Source organism: Notamacropus eugenii, chromosome 2 (assembly GCF_028372415.1).
Source record: "Notamacropus eugenii isolate mMacEug1 chromosome 2, mMacEug1.pri_v2, whole genome shotgun sequence".
NCBI lineage: Eukaryota > Metazoa > Chordata > Mammalia > Diprotodontia > Macropodidae > Notamacropus > Notamacropus eugenii.
In genome coordinates this window covers 100,348,561-100,358,217 of record NC_092873.1, presented here as the reverse complement: position 1 = coordinate 100,358,217, position 9,657 = coordinate 100,348,561, and positions in this window count along the sequence as shown.

The following is a 9,657-nucleotide window of genomic DNA, read 5'->3' as shown; positions in this document are numbered from 1 at the left end:
TACTTGATTTACTTTTCTTGTTTTTTTGATGTCTGTGTTTTCCTTCAGTGAAAGACTTAAATGGAAATGTGTTTGTATGACTTCACACGTATAACCTATGTCAAATTTCTTGCCTTCTCCATGTAGGGGAAAGGGAAAAATTTGGAACTCAAAATTTGAAAAAAAGAATTAAAATTATTTTTACATGTGATGTGGGAAAATAAAATACTAAATAAGATTAAAAAAATTGACCATATCTAACATAATATGTCTCATTCTGCATCCATCTATCACTTCTCTGCTGAGAAGAATCCTTTAAAATACAGGAGTCAAACTTTCAGTTACCTATCCCCAAGGTGCCCACAAAACTCCAGTCTTACAAGATTAAAATATAATTGGGAAATGTTTAACAAAATAAATAAAAATACAATGCAACATAGATAATGTCAATTTATGGTTTTCTAAGTTACCTATGCAGTTCAAATTGGTTTCTATTTGAATTTGACACCACTACTCTAGAACAGAGGTGTTAAACAACTTGCCTCCCAAATAGGGCCTGTATCAGATTAGAATATAGTTAGGAAATATTTAAAGCAACAAATAAAAATCCAATAAAATATAGATGACATTACATTTGAATCTAAGTCAATATGCAGCTTGATAGAGATCCTTGTTAGGGATTAGTGAACTACCTTTCTATTTGAGTTTGACACCACTGTTCTAGAATTAAGATTAGCCATTTCATTGGCTGATCATTTCTTTTATGTCTCCTCCTTCTTGACTCTCATTTCCCTGAGTTCCAACATAGCCTCAAAGTTCTCTTTTCATACAGTTTCCTCTTTTCTCTGAACTTTCTTCCTTAAAAATTTAATTCATTCTCACACCTTCAAAACTCACCTCTCTGGAGATGACTTTCAAATCTGAATCTTCAGAATTATTCTCTCAGTAAGGCACACTGCTGTAGTGGGGAAAGCAGTGTATTTAGAGTCAGAAGATTTGGGTTTATTTTCTATCTGTATGATCTTGGGGAATTTATATAATCTTTCTGGATCTGTTTCCTCATCTATAAAATGGGGGGAGGAGTAGGACCTCTAAAATTTCTTTCAACTCTAAATTTATGATCTTATTGTCTGCAGTTTGGCATTTCCAACTGACTTGTCCTACTAACACCTTGAACTCAATATGTTTCATATAGAACTCATCTCTCCCCCCAAAGTAATATTTTCCCCCAGATTTCCCTTTTTCTGCTAAGAGTGCCATCCTCCTCCCAGCTATCCCAGCTCAAAACCTCTATACCACTCTACGAATCTATCCTCTTTCCATACCTCTCCCCAACCAGTTTCCAAGGCCCCTCAATTCTGTCCCATGGTATCTCCTCTTTTTTTTTTTCCATTCCCACTTCCACCATTCTGGTTCAAGCTCTCATCACCCTTTACTTGGAGTATTGTGACAGATTAATAAATAGTATCAGTGCTCCCAAATCCTTCACCAATCCAATCCATCCTATACATTGTCATCAGATCTACTTTAAGGAAGTCAAAAGTACCCTGAAAAGAACTTTCCTGCTTTTGCTGAAGGTCAGCACAAGTGCTTACACTCTTTCCCCTCTCCTCTCTTCTGACTTTTTCACATATCCCTTTTGTAAAGGGATATTTACCTTAAAAAATATAATAAGAATAAACTTTGGGGGCATATGTCCCCTATTCTACTTTGGTCTCAAGGATATGGGGTCTTTAGGGTTAAACCTTAGATCATCTTCTACGTAGCATTAGCCCCACCAAATTCATGTCCAGATATGACATGACTGTTAGGTGAATACTTATATTGGGTTAGATTCCTGAAGGTCACTCGTAAAAACTGCTCCTTGCTCTATGGGGTTGGGATTGGAACAAGAATAAGCCTGGATTACTGTGGTTTACTCTTCCAACCAAATTAGAGGCTTCTGCAGAAAAGGGGTGTTTATCAGATACAGAGAAAGCTCCATAACCTTTCTTCTTACAGTGTGGTTTCTTACTCTGTATATCATGAACTTTGCTCAGACAGGAATTTCCTTTTCAAATAAAGTCTCCTGATTTGAGAGTGAATCATTAGTCAGCCATATAAAGTACTAAGCATTACTTTACATGAATTGAGGAATCTCAGGGAATAAACTTCATTCAGGCACACAGGGTAGATGTGAAATTTTGCTTAGGAAATAAATTTTACTTAGGGATTTCCTTTAGTCTACACCTCTGTGTGCTCCCTTGAGCTTAGTCCTTTCCAGTCTAAATCTTTCTTTCAGTCTGGCTCCCTGAGGGATCCATTTTCACTTTCTAGTTCTAGCTGGGTTTCTACAACCAATCTAAACTAAACCCTTTACTCCAGTCCCCTCCTTTGTCCCCTGGACACTGAGTTAACAAAGCAAGATTGTTATTTGGGTTCTTTGAGCACTCTTCAAACCACTACATCCATAGAACTTCTTTCACCCTTTATCCCCTGCAATCTGCTCTTATTGGATGTTCAGCCTTTTATAATCTCTGAACTGGCTCCTCATGCGACTGGCATCTCTCAGTCCTAGGTCCTATTGTCCACCCATACAAAATTAGGCTCCTTCTGCTTCTCTTCAACCTATCTTTCACTAAAAATTTACATTTATAAATGTCCACATTTAGATCCAACACACATAAAGCAACTATTATCCCAGTAACTTCCTGAAGCAAATGTTCTACCTCCTATCTCTGAGAACAAACTGCCCCCATGACTGAAATGGACATCTTCCTCACCTCTGCCTCTTAGTAATATATAACAATAATAGCTAGAATTCATATAGCACTTTAAAGATTATAAAGGGTAATGCACATGCATTATCTAGGTAACTAGGAAATGCAGTGAATAAAACTGACCCAGAATCAAGAAGACCTCAGATAAAAACCAGTCATAGACACTTACTAACTCTGCGACCCTGGGCAAGTCACTTAACTGTTGTCTGCCTCAATTTCCCCATCTGTTACATGAAATAATAATAGTGCCTATCTCCCAGTGTAATGATGTTGTGAGTGTAATGGAAATGATATTTGTAGAGTGCTTCGCAGACTCTGAAGTGCTATATTATTCACTCATTTCCTCTTATCATAACCAGGGAAGTAGGTGCTATTTATATTCTCATTTTAAAGGAGGGGAAACTGAAGGTTAAGGAGACTAAGTTACCCAACATCACATGTCTAATAAGTGCTTGAGAAAAGCTTCAAATTAAGGTCTTTCTGACTTCAGGTCCAGCTCTCCATTCCACTTCACCACCTACCTTTCTAAGGAGTCTTAGAATCCTTAGTGTTTTTCTGTGCTCAGTTCAAATGCCACTATCTACATTAATTCATTCTTCTCATCCCCCCTCCTTCCCCCTTCAGTTATTAATACATTCTCCAATTTCACGTTTTCTGTGTATATGTTGTATCCTCCCAGGAGAATCACAACAACTTGAAAACAGATCCTGTTGCATTTTTGTCTTTTTATCAACTAAACACATGGCAGAGTTCCTGACAATTACTACGTGGATAATTGTTCTTTAAAAGACAAAATTATGAACCCTTATTGAACTTATTTAAAGAGGGCAGAACATTTAAAAACATTTTTTAAAAAGGAAAAAAAGTAAAATCACATTAAAACCAGAAGAAATAAAAAGTATTATTGGAACCTACATATAAAGTTGCAAACCAACAAAATGAAGAACACAAAATAGAGGATTACCTTCAAAACTGTAAAATATCCTAGTGAACAGAACACCAGAAAGAAGCTTAAATAATCCAATTTCAGAGAAAGAAATAGAACTATATCAAGGATTTTTACGATCAATGTTTTTTTGAATTGAATTGAATCCAGGTCATAGAATGTTAGAGACAGAAGAACATTTAAAAATTATCTAGTTCAACTTCCTTACTTTACAAATGAAATAAATGGGTCTCAGAGAAAAGTGATTTCCCCAGGTGAGTAAAGCAGTCTCCCAACTAGGATTACCTGGATCAATGTCATACACTCAAGAATTACTTTTTCCCATAGTAGAGCTTTCCAGTATGGCTTTAGGTGTTCACAATGCTGAGACAAAGGCATTGTTGTTCATTGATGAAGTTCATAAAATCCTGAGAGACTTTCTCCCGAATAAAAGATAGAGTCAAGGGCACAAATTCAGAAAAGGAAGAAGAGAGAAAATCTGCATGGAAAGGAGATGGATGTCAAAAGCTGAGTTGCTAGACAGAGACATAGGAATAACCAGAAATAGAGTAAATCTCTAGGCTGCAGTTGCAGTGAATTGATGCAAAGAGAGAACATATAGTGTGGTATGGGCATAGGTTGCTCAAATACAAGGAGTACTAGAAAAACACTTTGTTTCTCAGAACTGAGTAGAGAGGCTTCAATACATGGCATTCTGCCTTAAAGACACTTCTGCAGATTTCAAAAAGCCAGACAACATGTAAACAACAAGCTTTGGTGACTGGTCTATGAGTTCTAAGGTTACTGTGCTCTTTTCCCAACATATCTGGTGATTTGTGGGGTTTGGGCAGGTATTTGGTTAAAGGAATATGATATAGTGGATAGAGCACCGGACTTGTAGTCAAGAAGATTGTGTTCAAATTCTGCACTGGACATTTACTAGCTGTGTAGTTATAATTTCCATGCATAAACTGTTAAATCCACTTGTGTATGGGGTTAAAACGGATTCTAGTACTTGACAACTTTTTATTATTTACTTTGCTTTGATGGCTTAATTAAATATTATTGCTACAGGATTTATGGCTTGCACAATAAGTAAGCATAGTATTTCACTAGTGGGGATGCAGGCCATGATTTGTAGAATAGATTACTTAGTGAAATCTACACTGAATTTGGGAAATGTAGAAAAAGGCTAAAAAGTGAGAGTTCTAGAATAGTTTTCAAGAACCCAGTGTTATATCAAAACTGGTACGGGGGCATAGCACCACAGTGAGTATATCACTAAGAAAAGTTATCTTCACCCCTTTTCTCTCCAGCTACAGCTCCATTTAATGTGGTACATTGTTTAGATACCGCCTTAGCAGGAAGCTGCCGAGTTAATTTGGTGTTTACAGTCTAGATTCCTTCTATCTTTCCCTCCCTCCTTCCTTCCTTCTTTCCTTCTTCTCAAAGACCAACCCTTAAACTTATTTCACTCTGAAACTCAAAGATTGGACTATAACAGGTCCCTTCCCAAGCACCACTTAATGGCTATATTTTCAGTGAATGTCAGTAGTAATTGTTTCTCTTCTGACCAGTAACCCTGAGGATCTTTTCCTCTCAGTTTGATTTTATTTTTCATTAAAGAGGCCATCCCTTGAATCACTTCTTACAGAGTTCTATTCACTGAGTGGGTGCTACCTCACTCAAAAGGGAGAACTGAAAAGGCCTTAATCTAAAAGGGTTAGAGTCTCCCATTGCATGCTGAGCCATCTCCAGTCATCCTGATGAATATCAGGCCACTGGATCCAGATGTCTCTGAAGGAGAAAGTGAGGCTTGTGACCTTGCATAGCCCTCCCTCACTCAAATCAAAGTCAACTGCAAGTCAGTCCCTGATATCATGGTCCTCTTCGAAAACAAACGACAAGCACAATAACTTCAGTTATTATTTCATTCCAATTCATTCACGGATTCTATAAAAAAATTAGCTTCTGTGACAAAAACCAACTTCATTCAACAAACATTTATTAAGCAACTACTACCTGCAAGGCACTAGTGATTCAAAGATACCAGAACAGTCCCTTTCCTTAAGGAACTCACGTTCAAATGAACATTCTCTTGCAGAATCCTTGGCAAGTCAGTCAAATACTGACTTCCCATCCACAGTCAAAAGTGGGCACCCATAATTCATATACAACCGAAAAGTGATTGGTTATTATAGGATTTCATTCAATTCTGGAGCTCTTGCTCTCTTTATCTGGTGAAACTTCTGAGCTCAATCTGAGAATCATGTTTTTAAAAGCATAAAATAAAATGCAGAGAATTACAAAGGAAACTGATTGTATTGAAATTAAGATTGTATTGAAATATTTTTCCCCATTCATAGACCACCTGAAATCTATCAGGTTAAAACCCTCTGATCTAGTCTAATCATTTTATAGATAAGGCATCTGATGTTCCAAGAGATCAGTTGATCTCCCTAAGGTCACATGCGTGGTGAGAGGTAGTATGGAATTCAAATTCAGATTTTGTGACTTTTCATAGTACTTTTGAGGGATCTATGATCTTCTTATGAGGGTATTCCCTCCCATACTTCTTTGTTTGTCTTCCCTTTCTTCATCCGATTTCCTTTAACCTTTCTTCATCAACCCTTTGTTTCCACTCCAGATTTCTGGCTCCACTCTCTCCTGTTGGAGGATTTTCAGACGCACATCACTACAGCTTTGACCTTTAGTCTCACTCACATTGTAGATTTCTTTTTTTTCTCTCTCCTTCAAATTCTCTGAAGGGAAGAGGGAGGGAGGGGACAATCTGGTTTGAATTACGTATTGATCTCCTGAGCAAATGCATCTCGCCTGGGCATCCTGCTGTCTCATAGGCTGTCTTTCCCCTTGTTCATGAAGGCTAAGTATCGACTGGCAATTCATCCAGACACAGTTAGTTTCCTGCCAGTGTTAGCTGAACAGCTCTTTCCTCCTCCACTGGTAGCTGTTTTCTGGTAATTCAAGGGCTGGGGGCTACTTGTAAACTCTCTCTTTGGATTTGTTTAGAATTTTGTTTAATTTTTATTCTGATCTCAACATTAAATAGAATGAACATTTCCATGTACATAGTAGAACAGAAGAATAAGTTTGCACAGGAAACTGGGAATCTCTATAACCTAAAGATATGTCCTCCTCTATATGTAATACATTAAACATATAACTTTTCAAGCTATCTTGTTTATTTATGATGACCCTCTTTTCTTACTGCTATTTTGCCTTCTTTTTGGACTACCCTATCCGTAGCCCCACTCTGACTGCCACTAAATCCCCAAATTGAAAAGAAAAGGAAAAACAAAAATCTCATATTAAATATTCATAGTCAGGCAAAATAAATTTCCATATGGATCATATTAAAAAAATGTGTCTCATTCTACACTTAGTCCATACCGTTTTTGTCAGCATCTAGGTTGCATTCTTCATGATTGTTCCTATAGAATTGTGTTGGTCACTGCGTTGATCAGAGTTCTTAAGTCTTTCAAAGTAATTTGTCTTTATAATGTTATTATTTATAGAAATTGTGTGCTGATTGTGCCTGTCTCAAGTCATATAAATCTTCCCAGGTTTATCTGGTCACCCCCTTTATCATTTCTTAGGCAATGGTAAGTAGTACATATAATTAATATAGCATTATTTGTTCAAACACTCCCCAATTGATGGATCTTCCTTTAGTTTCCAATTCTCTGCTGTCACAAAAAGAATAGCTATAACTATCCTTGTCCATATGGTCTTCTCTTCTTCCTTTATTCTGTTTGGGACATAGCCTTAGTAGTGGCATGGCTTGGTCAAAGAGTATGCAAAGTTTTATGCTTTGGGTACATAGTTCTGAATTGCTTTTCAGAATGAGTGGACCAATTCATATACTACCAAGAATATGTTAGTGTGCCTATATTCCAATAGCCTAGTAAACAATAGTCATTATCTGATAGAGGTGCGTTACAACTTCAGTTATTTCAGTTTGCATCTCTCTAATTACAAGTTATTTGGAGAATTTTTTCATATAGTTGTTAATAACTTAGAGTTTTTCCTTTTAAACTCCCTGCTTATATCCTTTAACCATTTGTCTATTTAGGAATGTTCCTTCATCTGATAAATTTCAATTAATTCCCTACATATCTTCAATATAAGACTTTTATCAATGAATCTTTCAGCAAAAATTTTTTAGTAACTGTCTCCTTCTTCATTTTGACTGCATTGGTTTTGTTTGTGCAAAAAAAAGTAAATTCTAGTATTCAAAATGGTTCATGTTATCTCCTGTGATTTTGTCTATCTCTTATTTGGTCATAAAGTCTTTCCCTATCCATAGTTCTGAAAGGTTTTTTTTAATTTGATCTTCTAATTTATTTATGATGTGACCTTTTACATCAAAATCATATATTCATTTAGAGTTTATCTTGGCATTTGCTGTATGTGTACTTGTATTTTCATGACACTGCTCTCTCTTGCTTCTCCTCCTCCCCATCTGATTACTTCTTATCAACTCTTTTCCTGGCTTATCATTCATGTCCTGACTTCTATGTGTGGGTGTAACTCAGAGCTATCTCTTGGGCCATCTTCTCATGTCTCTCTACACTCTCTCAATGACTTCTTCAGATTCCTGGAGTTTAAGTACCATGTTTGTGTACTGCACTATTTATTCAACTCTAGTCTCACTCTTCTGTGCCAGTCCCTCATCACTAACTGCCTCCTGTACATTTCCAACAGGATATCCTGTAAGCATCTCAGACTCAACATCCCTCCCCAAAAAACCTTATTATGTTTCATCCCCAAGCCCTCTCCTTTGTTATCCTACAACTTCCATGTTCTACAACTTTCTTTCCTGTCATTGAGGTTATTAATCTAGGAATAATCGATTTTCCTTCTGTCTTACCTAAGCATACATTCAGCCACTCTCTCTTGGCAAATCTAGAGCTTCATCATTTTTCTTTTCCATCTTCTTATCATCAAGCATACAGCCACTTATCCTCATTCAGGCCTTTATCACCTCCCACCTGGGCTACTGCAACATCCTACTTTCTGGTCTCCATGTATCAAATCTCTCCCCTCTCATATCTACCTACCACATAGCTGATACACTGATTGTCCTAAAACACAGGTCTGACCATATCACTTTCCACCTCTCTACCTCAGTTCAACAACTCCAATGACTTTCACTTGTTTCCAGATTCCTTTGTTTGACTCATTTTCCACCTGACTACACTACGTTGGGACTTCTCTGATTTCCCACAATGCCTCAAGAAACTCATCATTGGGAACAACCTTTTCCTCCTGTGAGATTGAATCAGCCTCGGTACTCACACCTCATCACTACCCTCTGCACCTCTGATTGAAGGACACAGCCATTATCTTGCAGCGCCTTCCTTGTCCCCCACCCCCACCCAAACTAAATAGGAATTTCCTTGAAAGTAAAAACTTTCTCTCTCTCTTTCTTTCTTTCTTTCTCTCTCTCTCTCTCTCCCTCCCTCCCTCCCTCCCTCCCTCCCTCCCTTCCTTCCTTCCTTCCTTCCTTCCTTCCTTCCTTCCTTCCTTCCTTCCTTCCTTCCTTCCTTCCTTCCTTCCTTCCTTCCTTCCTTCTCTCCTTCCCTCCTTCCCTCCTTCCTTCTTTCCCTCCTTCTTTCCTTCCTTCCTTCCTTTTGCATTTGTATCTGTAATCTTTAACATAATAGGTACTTAATAAATGGTATTTTGACTTGATTTTTAAAACCCTTTTCAGTCTGCTTCCCACCAACTTTTCCAGTTTTCTTGCACATTATACTTCTTTTTTTTCATTTTTTAAAATTTACTTATTTATTTAACTTTTAACATTCATTTTCACAAAATTTTGGGTTCCAAATTTTCTTCCCTTTTGTCCCCTCCCCCCACCCCAAAACACCAAGCATTCTAATTGCCCCTATCACCAATCTGCTCTCTCTTCTATCATCCCTATCTGCCCTTGTCTCCATCTTCTCTTTTGTCCTGTAGGGCTAAATAACT